Source organism: Calliopsis andreniformis, unplaced genomic scaffold (genome assembly GCF_051401765.1).
Source record: "Calliopsis andreniformis isolate RMS-2024a unplaced genomic scaffold, iyCalAndr_principal scaffold0001, whole genome shotgun sequence".
NCBI classification, from domain to species: domain Eukaryota; kingdom Metazoa; phylum Arthropoda; class Insecta; order Hymenoptera; family Andrenidae; genus Calliopsis; species Calliopsis andreniformis.
The window spans coordinates 29,683,444-29,696,585 of record NW_027480422.1 but is presented as its reverse complement, the minus strand read 5'-3'; positions in this window follow the sequence as shown (position 1 = coordinate 29,696,585).

The window sequence follows — 13,142 nt, the reverse complement described above, 5'->3', positions numbered from 1 at the left end:
GGAATAGTTAGTGCCTTAGAAGTCAACGCCCGAAGCATAAAATACAATGAAAATGCAACGGTTCTTGCATCGTATAATATGAATAATTGCAAACAGTGTGAAAGTAATGGTCATTTCTACGTTCCGTGCAGCCTAGGCTTCACTCTAGGGCGTTGGCCCACCAGATCGAATAGTTAGGGCCTGAGAAGTCAACGCCCGAAGCATATAATACAATAAAAATACAATAGTTTTTACATCGTATATAATGGATAATTGCAATCAGTGTGAAGGTAATGGTCATTTCTACGTTCCGGGCAACGTAGGCCTCACTCTAGGGCGTTGCTCCACCAGATCGAATAGTTAGGGCCTTAGAAGTCAACGCCCGAAGCATAAAATACAGAATAAATACAACAGTCTTTCCATCGTATAAAACGAATAATTGCATCCAGTGTGAAAGTAATAGTCATATCTACGCTCCGGGCAACCTAGGCTTGGATGTAGGGCGTTGCTCCACCAGATCGAATAGTTAGGGCCTTAGAAGTCAACGCCCGAAGCATAAAATACAATAAAGATGCAACAGTTTTTCCACCGTATAACATTAGTGTTTGCAACCAATGTGAAAATTATGGTCATTTCTACGTTCCGGGCAACCTAGGCTTCACTCTAGGGCGTTGCTCCACCAGATGGAATAGTTAGGACCTTAGAAGTCAACGCCCGAAGCATAAAATACAATGAAGATGCAACGGTTTTTCCATCGTATAACACGAATAAATGAAACCAGTGTGAAAGTGATAGTCACTTCTAGGTTCCGGGCAACCTAGGCTTCACTCTAGGGTGTCGATCCACCAGATCGAATAGCTAGGGTCTAAGAAGTCATCGCCAGAAGCATAAAACACAATATAAAGACATCAGCTGTTGCATCGTATAAAGAGAATAATTGCAACCAGTGTGAAAGTGACGGCCATTTCTACGTTCCGGCCATCCTAGATATAACTCTGAGGCGTTGCACCACCAGATCGAAAAGTTAGGGCATAGGAAGTCAACACAAGGTGCATAAAATACAATAAGAATACAACAGTTTTTCCATCATATAACAGGAATAACTGCAACCAGTGTGAAGGTAATGGTCATTTCTACGTTCCGGGCAACCTAGGCTTCCCTCTAGGGCGTTGCTCCACCAGATCGTATGGTCAGGGCCTAAGAAGTCAACGCCAGAAGCATAAAACACAATAAAGATACAACAGTTTTTCCATCGCATTGCAGGAGTAATTACAACCAGTGTGAAAGTGATGATCATTTCTACGTTCCGGGCAACCTAGCCTTCACTGTAGGGCGTTGCTCCACCAGATCGAATAGTTAGGGCCTAAGAGGTCAACGCCAGAAGCATAAAATACAATGTAAATACAACAGTTTTTCCATCGTATAAAACGAATAATTGCATCCAGTGTGAAAGTTATGGTCATTTCTACGTGCCAGGCAACCTAGGCTTCACTGTAGGGTGGTGCTCTACCAAATCGAATAGATATGGCCTCAGAAGTCTACGCCCGGAGCATAAAATACAATAAAAATACAACAGTTTTTCCATCGTATAAAATGAGCAATTGCCATCAGTGTGAAGGTAACGGTCATTTCTGCGTTCCGTTCAACCTAGGATTCACTCTAGGGCGTTGCTGCACCAGATCGAATAATTAGGGCCTGAGAAGTCAACGCCCGAAGCATATAATACAATAAAAATACAAGAGTTTTTCCATTGTATAACAGGAATAACTGCGACCAGTGTGAAGGTAATGGTCATTTCTACGTTCCGGGCAACCTAGGCTCCACTCTAGGGCGTTGTTCCACCAGATCCAATAGTAAGGGCCTTAGAAGTCAACGCCCGAAGCATAAAATACAAAATAAGTACAACAGTTTTTCCATCGTATAAAACGAATAATTGCAACCAGTGTGAAAGTTATGGTCATTTCTACGTTCCTGGCAACCTAGGCTTGGCTCTAGGGCGTTGCTCCACCAGATCGAATAGTTAGGGCCTTAGAAGTCAACGCCCGAAGCATAAAATTCAATAAAGATGCAACAGTTTTTCTATCGTATAACAGGAGTAATTGCAACCAGTGTGAAAGTGATGGTCATTTCTACGTTCCGGGCATCCTAGGCTTCCCTCTAGGGCGTTGCTCCACCAGATCGAATGGTCAGGGCCTAAGAAGTCAACGCCAGAAGCATAAAACACAATAAAGATACAACAGTTTTTCCATCGCATTGCAGGAGTAATTACAACCAGTGTGAAAGTGATGGTCATTTCTACGTTCCTGGCAACCTAGGCTTGGCTCTAGGGAGTTGCTCCACCAGATCGAATAGTTAGGGCCTTAGAAGTCAACGCCCGAAGCATAAAATACAATGAAAATGCAACGGTTTTTCCATCGTATAACACGAATAATTGAAACCAGTCTGAAAGTGATAGTCACTTCTAGGTTCCGGGCAACCTAGGCTTCACTCTAGGGTGTCGATCCACCAGATCGAATAGCTAGGGTCTAAGAAGTCATCGCCAGAAGCATAAAACACAATATAAAGACATCAGCTGTTGCATCGTATAAAGCGAATAATTGCAACCAGTGTGAAAGTGACGGACATTTCTACGTTCCGGCCATCCTAGATATAACTCTGAGGCGTTGCACCACCAGATCGAATAGTTAGGGCCTAGGATGTCAACACAAGGTGCATAAAATACAATATAAATAAAACACTTTTTCCATCGTATAAAATGAATAATTGCAAACAGTGTGAAAGTAACGGTCATTTCTAAGTTCGGGGCAACCTAGGCTTCACTCTAGGGCGTTGCTCCACCAGATCGAATAGTTAGGGCCTTAGAAGTCAACGCCAGAGGCATAAAATACTATATAAATAAAACAGTTTTTCCATTGTATAACAGGAATAATTGCAACCAATGTGAAAGTAATGGTCATTTCTACGTTCCGGGCAAAATAGGCTTCACTCCAGCGCGTTGCTCCACCACATCGAATAGCTACGGCCTTCGAAGTCAACGCCAGAAGCATAAAATACAATACAAATAAAACAGTTTTTCCACAGTATAAAATGAATTATTGCAAACAGTGTGAAAGTGACGGTCATTTCTAAGTTCCGGGCAACCTAGGCTTCACTCTAGGGCGTTGCTCCACCACACCGAATAGTTAGGGCCTTAGAAAACAACGCCAGACGCATAAAATACAATAAAAATACAACAGTTTTTCCATCGTATAACAGGAATAATTGCAACCAGTGTGAAAGTAATGGGCATTTCTACGTTCCGGGCAACCTAGACTTAACTCTGAGGCATTGCTCCACCAGATCGAATAGCTAGGGCCGTAGAAGACAACGCCAGAAGCATAAAATAAAATAAAAATACTACAGTTTTTCCATCGTATAACAGGAATAATTGCAACCAGGGTGGAAGTAATGGTCATTTCTACGTTCCGGGCAGCATAGGCTTCAATCTTGGACGTTGCCCCGCGATATCGAATAGCTAAGACCTTAGAAGTCAACGCCAGAAGCATAAAATACAAAATAAAAATACAACAGTTTTACCATCGTATAACAGGGATAATTGCAACCTGTGTGAAAGCAATGGCCATTTCTACGTTCCGTGCTGCCTATGCTTCCGTCTAGGGCGTTGCTCCAGCAGGTCGAATAGTTAGGGCCTTAGAAAACAACGCCAGAAGCATAAAATATAATAAAAATACAACAGTTTTCCCATCGTATAACAGGAATAATTGCAACCTGTGTAAAGGTAATGGCCATTTCTATGTTCCGTGAAACCTAGGCTTCACTCTAGGGCGTTGCTCCGCCAGATCGAATAGTTAGGGCCTTAGAAATCAACGCCAGCAGATTAAAATAAAAAATAAATACGGCAGGTTTGCGAACGTATGACAGGAGCTGATGCAACGAGTGTCAATCTAATGGTCATTTCTACGTTTCGAGCAACCTAGGCATCACCCTAGAGCGTTACTCCACCAGATCGAATAGCCAGGGCCTTAGAAGTCAACGGACGAAGCATAAGATACAATAAACATACAACTGTTTTTCCATCGTATAACAGGAATAATTGCAACCAGTGTGAAGGTACTGGTATTTATTTTGTATTTTAAACTTCTGGCGTTAATTTCTAAGGCCCAAACTCATCCATCTGGTAGAGCAACGCCCTAGAGTGAACCCTAGGTTGCCCGGAACGTAGAGATGACCATCACTTTCACACTGGTTGCAATTATTCCTGTTATACGATGGAAAAACTGTGTATTTTGATTCTATTTTATGCTTCTGGCGAACACTTCTATGGTCCTAGCTATTCGGTCTGGTGGGGAACGCCCTAGAGTGAAGCCTAGGTTGCCCGGAACGTAGAAATGTCTGTTACTTTCCCACTGGTTGCAATTATTCCTGTCATACGATGGAAAGACTGTTGTATTTTTAATGTATTTTAAGCTTCTGGCGTTGACTTCTGAGGCCCTAAGTATTGGATCTGGTGGAGCAACGCCCTAGGGTGAAGCCTAGGTTGCCCGGAACGTAGAAATGACCATAACTTTCAGACTGGTTGCAATTATTCGTTTTATACAATGGAAAAACTGTTGCATTTATATTGTATTTTATGCTTCTGGCGTTGACTTCTAAGGCCGTAGCTATTCGATATGGTGGATCAACGCCCTAGAGTGAAGCCTAGGTTGCCCTGAACGTAAAAATGCCCATCACTTTCATACGGGTTTCAATTACTCCTGTTATACGATGGAAAAACTGCTGTATTTTTATTGTATTTTATGCTTCTGGTGTTGACTTCTTAGGACCTAACTATCCGATCTGGTGGAGCAACGCCCTAAAGTTAAGCCTAGGTTGCCTGGAACGTAGAAATGACCATCACTTTCACTCTGGTTGCAATTATTCATGCTATACGATGGAAAAAATGTTGTATTTTTATTGTATTTTATGCGTCTGGCGTTGACTTCTAATGTCCTAGTTATTCGATCTCGTGGGGCAACGTCCAAGAGTGAAGCCTATGTTGCCCGACACGTAGAAATGACCATAACCTTCATACTGGTTGCAATTATTCGTTTCATACGATGAAAAAACTTTTGTATCTTTATTGCATTTTATGCTTCAGGCGTTGACTTCTAAGGCCGTAGCTATTCAACGTGGTGGAGCAACGCCCTAGAGCGAAGCCTATGTTGCCAGGAATGTAGAAATGAGCATTACTTTCACACTGTTTGGAATTATTCCTGTTATACGGTGGAAAAACTGTTGTATTTATATTGTATTTTATGCTTCTGGCCTTGACATCTAAGGTCCTAGCTATACGATCTGGTGGAGCAGCGCCCTAGAGTGAAGCCTAGGTTGCCCGGAACGTAGAAATGACCATACCTTACATACTCGTGCAATTATTCGTTTTATACGATGGAAAAACTATTGTATTTATTTTGTATTTTAAGCTTATGGCGTTGACTTCTTAGGCCCCAACTATTTGATCTTCTGGACGAACGCCCCAGAGTGAAGCCTAGGTCGCCCGGAACGTAGAAATGACCTTCACTTTTACTCTGGTATCAATTATTCCTTTTAGACGATGGAAAAGCTGTTGTATTTTTATTGTATTTTATGCGTCTGGAGTTGTTTTCTAAGGCGCTATCTATTCGACCTGGTGGAGCAACGCCCACGAGTGAAGCCTAGTTTGCCCGAATCGTAGAAATGGCCATTACTTTCACGCTGGTTGCAATTATTCCTATTATACGATGAAAAACTGTTGTATTTTTATTGTATATTATGCTTCTGGCGTTGAATTCTAAGTCCGTAGCTATTCGATCTGGTGGAGCAACGCCCTAGGGTGAAGCCTAGGTTGCACGGAACGTAGAAATGACCAGTACTTTCACACTGGTTGCAGTTATTCCTGTTATACGATGGAAAAACTGTTGTATTTGTTTTGTATTTTATGTTTCTGGCGTTGACTTCTTAGGCCCTAACTACTGGATCTGGTAGACCAACGGCCTAGAGTGAAGCCTAGGCTGCCCGGAACGTAGAAATGACCATAACTTTCACACTGGTTGCAATTATTCCCGTTATACGATGGAAATACTTTTGTATCTTTATTGTATTTTATGTTTCGGGCGTTGACGTCGAAGGCCCTAGCTATTCGAACTGGTGGAGCAACGCCCTAGGGTGAAGCCTAGGTTGCACGGAACGTAGAAATGACCAGTACTTTCACACTGGTTGCAGTTATTCCTGTTATACGATGGAAAAACTGTTGTATTTGTTTTGTACTTTATGTTTCTGGCGTTGACTTCTTAGGCCCTAACTACTGGATCTGGTAGACCAACGGCCTAGAGTGAAGCCTAGGCTGCCCGGAACGTAGAAATGACCATAACTTTCACACTGGTTGCAATTATTCCCGTCATACGATGGAAATACTTTTGTATCTTTATTGTATTTTATGTTTCGGGCGTTGACGTCGAAGGCCCTAGCTATTCGATCTGGTGGAGCAACGCCCTAGAGTGAAGCCTAGGTTGCCCGGCACGTAGAAATGACCATACCTTATACACTCGTGCAATTATTCGTTTTAGACGATGGAAAAACTATTGTACTTATTTTGTATTTTATGCTTCTGGCGTTGACTTCTTAGGGCGTAACTTTTCGATCTGGTGGACCAACGCCCCAGAGTGAAGCCTTGGTCGCCCGGAACGTAGAAATGACCATTACTTTCACACTGGTTGCAATTATTCATTTTATACGATGGAAAAGCTGCTGTATTTATATTGTATTTTATGCTTCTGGCGTTGACTTCTAAGGCCGTTGCTATTCGACGTGGTGGAGCAACGCCCTCCAGTGAAGCCTAGGTTGCCCGGATCGTAGCAATGGCCTTTACTGTCACGCTGGTTGCAATTATTCCTGTTATACGATGAAAAACTGTTGTATTTTTATTGTATTTTATGCTTCTGGCGTTGAATTCTAAGTCCGTAGCTATTCGATCTGGTGGAGCAACGCCCTAGGGTGAAGCCTAGGTTGCACGGAACGTAGAAATGACCAGTACTTTCACACTGGTTGCAGTTATTCCTGTTATACGATGGAAAAACTGTTGTATTTTTTTTGTATTTTATGGTTCTGGCGTTGACTTCTTCGGCCCTAAATATTCGATTTGGTGGAGCAACGCCCTAGAGTGAAGACTAGGTTGCCCGGAACGTAGAAATGACCATTACTTTCACACTGATTGCAATTATTCGTTTTATACGATGGAAAAACTGTTGTATTTATTTTGTATCTGGTGCTTCTGGCGTTGACTTCTTAGGCCCTAACTACTGGATCTGGTGGACCAGCGGCCTAGAGAGAAGCCTAGGCTGCCCGGAACGTAGAAATGACCATCACTTTCACACTGGTTGCAATTATTCCCGATATACGATGGAAAAACTTTTGTATTTTTATTGGATTTTATGTTTCGGGCGTTGACTTCGAAGGCCCTAACTATTCGATCTGGTGGAGCAACGCCCTAGAGTGAAGACTAGGTTGCCCGGTACGTAGAAATGACCATACCTTTCACACTCGTGCAATTATTCGGTTTAGACGATGGAAAAACTATTGTATTTATTTTGTATTTTATGCTCCTGGCGTTGACTTCTTAGGCCGTAGCTTTTCGATCTGGTGGAGCAACGCCCCAGAGTGAAGCCTTGGTCGCCCGGAACGTAGAAATGACCATGACTTTCACTCTGGTTGCAATTATTCCTGATATAGTGTGAAAAACTGTTGTATTTTTATTGTATTTTATGCTTCGGGCGATGACTTCTGAGGCCCTAGCTATTCAATTTGTTGGAGAAACGCCCTAGAGTGGAGCCTAGGTTGCCCGGAACATAGAAATGACCATATCTTTCACACTGGTTGCAATTATTCCTGTAATACCGTGGAAAAACTGTTGAATTTATATTGTATTTTATGCTTCTGGCATTGACTTCTTAGGCCCTAACTATTCGATCTGGTGGAAAAACGAACTAGAGTGAAGCCTAGGTGCCAGGAACGTAGAAATGACCATTACCTTCACACTGGTTGCAATTGTTCGTTTTATACGATGGAAAAACTGTTGTATTTGGTTTGTATTTGGTGCTCCTGGCGTTGACTTCTTATGCCCTAACTATTCGATCTGGTGGAGCAACGCCCTAGAGTGAAGACTAGGTTGCCCGGTACGTAGAAATGACCATACCTTTCACACTCGTGCAATTATTCGGTTTATACGATGGAAAAGCTGTTGTATTTATTTTGTATCTGGTGCTTCTGGCGTTGACTTCTTAGGCCCTAACTACTGGATCTGGTGGATCTACGCCCTAGAGTGAAGCCTAGGCTGCCGGAACGTAGAAATGACCATAACTTTCACACTGGTTGCAATTATTCCCGTTATACGATGGAAAAACTTTTGTATTTTTATTGTATTTTATGTTTCGGGCGTTGAGGTCGAAGGCCCTAGCTATTCGATCTGGTGGAGCAACGCCCTAGAGTGAAGCCTAGGTTGCCCGGCACGTGGAAATGACCATACCTTTCACACTCGTGCAATTATTCGTTTTAGACGATGGAAAAACTATTGTACTTATTTTGTATTTTATGCTTCTGGCGTTGACTTCTTAGGCCGTAAGTTTTCGATGTGGTGGACCAACGCCCCAGAGTGAAGCCTTGGTCGCCCGGAACGTAGAAATGACCATGTCTTTCACTCTGGTTGCAATTATTCCTGTTATACGATGAAAAAACTTTTGTATTTTTATTGTATTTTATTCATCGGGCGTTGACTTCTTAGGCCCTAGCCATTCGATCTGGTGGAGCAACGCCCTAGAGTGGAGCCTAGGTTGCCCGGAACGTAGAAATGACCATTACTTTCACACTGTTTAAAATTATTCATTTTATACGATGGAAAAGCTGCTGTATTTATATTGTATTTTATGCTTCTGGCGTTGACTTCTAAGGCCGTAGCTAATCGATGTGGTGGGGCAACGCCTTCGAGTGAAGCCTAGGTTGCCCGGATCGTAGCAATGGCCTTTACTTTTACGCTGGTTGCAATTATTCCTGTTATACGATGAAAAACTATTGTATTTTTATTGTATTTTATGCTTCTGGCGTTGAATTGTAAGTCCGTAGCTATTCGATCTGGTGGAGCAACGCCCTAGGGTGGAGCCTAGGTTGCACGGAACGTAGAACTGACCTGTACTTTCACACTGGTTGCAGTTATTCCTGTTATACGATGGAAAAGCTGTTGTATTTGTTTTGTATTTTATGCTTCTGGCGTTGACTTCTTAGGCCCTAAATATTCGATCTGGTGCACCAACGTCGTAGAGTGAAGCCTAGGTTGTCCGGAACGTAGAAATGACCATTACTTTCACACTGGTTGCAATTATTCCTGTTATACGATGAAAAACTATTGTATTTTTGTTGTATTTTATGCTTCTGGCGTTGAATTGTAAGTCCGTAGCTATTCGATCTGGTGGAGCAACGCCCTAGGGTGGAGCCTAGGTTGCACGGAACGTAGAACTGACCTGTACTTTCACACTGGTTGCAGTTATTCCTGTTATACGATGGAAAAGCTGTTGTATTTGTTTTGTATTTTATGCTTCTGGCGTTGACTTCTTAGGCCCTAAATATTCGATCTGGTGCACCAACGTCGTAGAGTGAAGCCTAGGTTGTCCGGAACGTAGAAATGACCATTACTTTCACACTGGTTGCAATTATTCGTTTTATACGATGGAAAAACTGTTGTATTTATTTTGTATTTGGTACTTCTGGCGCTGGCTTCTTAGGCCCTAACTACTGGATCTGGTGGACCAACGGCCTAGAGTGAAGCCTAGGCTGCCCGGAACGTAGAAATGACCATAACTTTCACACTGGTTGCAATTATTCCCGTTATACGATGGAAAAACTTTTGTATTTTTATTGTATTTTATGTTTCGGGCGTTGACTTCTAAGGCCGTAGCTATTCGATGTGGTGGGGCAACGCCCTAGATTGGAGCCTAGGTTGCCCGGAACGTAGAAATGACCATTACTTTTACACTGGTTGCAATTATTCATGCTATACGATGGAAAAACTGTTGCGTTTTTATTCTATTTTATGGTTCGGGCGTTGACTTCTAAGCTACTGACTATTGCATCTGGTGGAGCAACGCCCTAGGGTGAAGCCTAGGTTGCCCGGAACGTAGAAATGACCATTACTTTAACGCTGTTTCCAATTATTCATTTTATACGATGGAAAAGCTGCTGTATTTATATTGTATTTTATGCTTCTGGCGTTGACTTCTAAGGCCGTAGCTATTCGATGTGGTGGAGCAACGCCCTCGAGTGAAGCCTAGGTTGCCCGAAACGTAGAAATGACCATTACTTTTACACTGGTTGCAATTATTCTTTTTATACGATGGAAAAACTGTTGCATTGATATTGTATTTTATGCGTCTGGTGTTGTTTTCTAAGGCGCCAACTATTCGACCTGGTGGAGCAACGCCCTAGGTTGAAGCCTAGATTGCACGGAACGTGGAAATGCCCATTACGTTCACACTGGTCGTAATTATTCCTGTTATACGATGGAGTAACTGTAGTATTTGTATTGTACTTTATGCTTCTGGCGTTGAGTTCTAAGTCCGTAGCTATTCGATCTGGTGGAGCAACGCCCTAGGGTGAAGCCTAGGCTGCGCGGAACGTAGAAATGACCATAACTTTCACACTGGCTGCAATTATTCCCGTTATACGATGGAAAAATTTTGTATTTTTATTGTATTTTATATTTCGGGCGTTGACGTCGAAGGCCCTAGCTATTCGATCTGGTGGAGCAACGCCCTAGAGTGAAGCCTAGGTTGCCCGGCACGTAGAAATGACCATACGTTTTACACTCGTGCAATTATTCGTTTTAGACGATGGAAAAACTATTGTACTTATTTTGTATTTTATGCTTCTGGCGTTGGCTTCTTAGGCCGTAACTTTTCGATATGGTGGACCAACGCCCCAGAGTGAAGCCTTGGTCGCCCGGAACGTAGAAATGACCATGACTTTCACTCTGGTTGCAATTATTCCTGTTATACGATGAAAAAACTGTTGTATTTTTATTGTATTTTATGCTTCGGGCGTTGACTTCTAAGCCACTGACTATTGGATCTGGTGGAGCAACGCCCTAGGGTGAAGCCTAGGTTGCCCGGAACGTAGAAATGACAATAACTTTCATACTGGTTGCAATTATTCGTTTTATACGATGGTAAAACTGTTGTATTTATATTGTATTTTATGCTTCTGGCGCTGTTTTCTAAGGCCCTAACTATTCGACCAAGTGGAGCAACGCCCTAGAGTCAAGCCTAGGTTGCACGGAACGTGGAAATGCCCATTACGTTCACACTGGTCGTAATTATTCCTGTTATACGATGGAATAACTGTAGTATTTGTATTGTTCTTTATGCTTCGGTCGATGACTTCTAAGGCCCTAACAATTGGATCTGGTGGAGCAACGCCCTCGAGTAAAGCCTAGGTTGCCCAGATCGTAGAAATGGCCATTACTTTCACGCTGCTTGCAATTATTCCTATTATACGATGAAAAACTGTTGTATTTATTTTGTATGTGGTGCTTCAGGGGTTGACTTCTTAGGCCCTAACTACTGGATCTGGTGGACCAGCGGCCTAGAGAGAAGCCTAGGCTACCCGGAACGTAGAAATGACCATCACTTTCACACTGGTTGCAATTATTCCCGATATACGATGGAAAAACTTTTGTATTTTTATTGGATTTTATGTTTCGGGCGTTCACTTCGAAGGCCCTAACTATTCGATCTGGTGGAGCAACGCCCTAGAGTGAAGACTAGGTTGCCCGGCACGTAGAAATGGCAATAACTTTCATACTGGTTGCAATTATTCGTTTTATACGATGGTAAGACTGTTGCATTTTTATTGCATTTTATGCTTCTGGCGTTTTATTCTAAGGTCCTAGATATTCGATCTCATGGGGCAACGTTCAAGAGTACAGCCTATGTTGCCAGAAACGTAGAAATGACCATTACTTTTACACTGGTTGCAATTATTCTTTTTATACGATGGAAAAACTGTTGCATTGATATTGTATTTTATGCGTCTGGTGTTGTTTTCTAAGGCGCCAACTATTCGACCTGGTGGAGCAACGCCCTAGGTTGTAGCCTAGATTGCACGGAACGTGGAAATGCCCATTACGTTCACACTGGTCGTAATTATTCCTGTTATACGATGGAGTAACTGTAGTATTTGTATTGTACTTTATGCTTCGGGCGTTGACTTCTAAGGCCCTAACTATTCTATCTGGAGGAGCAACGCCCTTGAGTGAAGCCTAGGTTGCCCGGAATGCAGAAATGTCCATCACTTTCACACTGGTTGTAATTATTCCTGTTATACGATGGAACAAGTGTTGTATTTTTATATTATTTTATGCCTCTGGCATTGACCTCTAAGGCCGTAGCTATTCGATCTGGTGAAGCAGCGCTCTAGAGTGAAGCCTAGGTTGCCCGGAACGTAGAAATGACCATATCTTTCACACTGGTTGCAACTGTGCCAGTTATACGATGGTAAAACTGTCGTATTTTTATTGTATTTTATGCGCCTGGAGTTGTTTTCAAAGGCCCCAACTATTCGACCTGGTGGACCAACGCCCGAGAGTGAAGTCTAGGTTGCACGGAACGTAGAAATGCCCATTTCTTTCACAGTGGTTGTAATTATTCCTGTTATACGATGGAATAACTGCACTATTATTATTTTAGTTTATGCTTCTGGCGTTGACTTCTAAGGCCCTAGCTATTCGATCTTGTGGAGCAACGCCCTAGGGTGAAGCCAGGGTTGCCCGGAACGTAGAAATAACCAGCACCTTCACTCTGGCTGCAATTATTCCTGTTATACGATGGAAAAGCTGTTGTATCTTTATTGTATTTTATGCTTCTGTCGTTGACTTCTTAGGCCCTAACTATTGGATCTGGTGGAGGAACGCCCTAGAGTGAAGAATAGGTTGCCTGGATCGTGGAAATGACCATCATGTTCACATTTGTTGCAATTATTCCCGTTGTACGATGGAAAAACTGTTGTATTTTTATTGTATTTTTGTTTCGGGCGTTGCCTTCTAAGGCCCTAGCTAATCGATCTGGTGGATCAACGCTCTGGAGTGAAGCCTAGGTTGCCCGGAA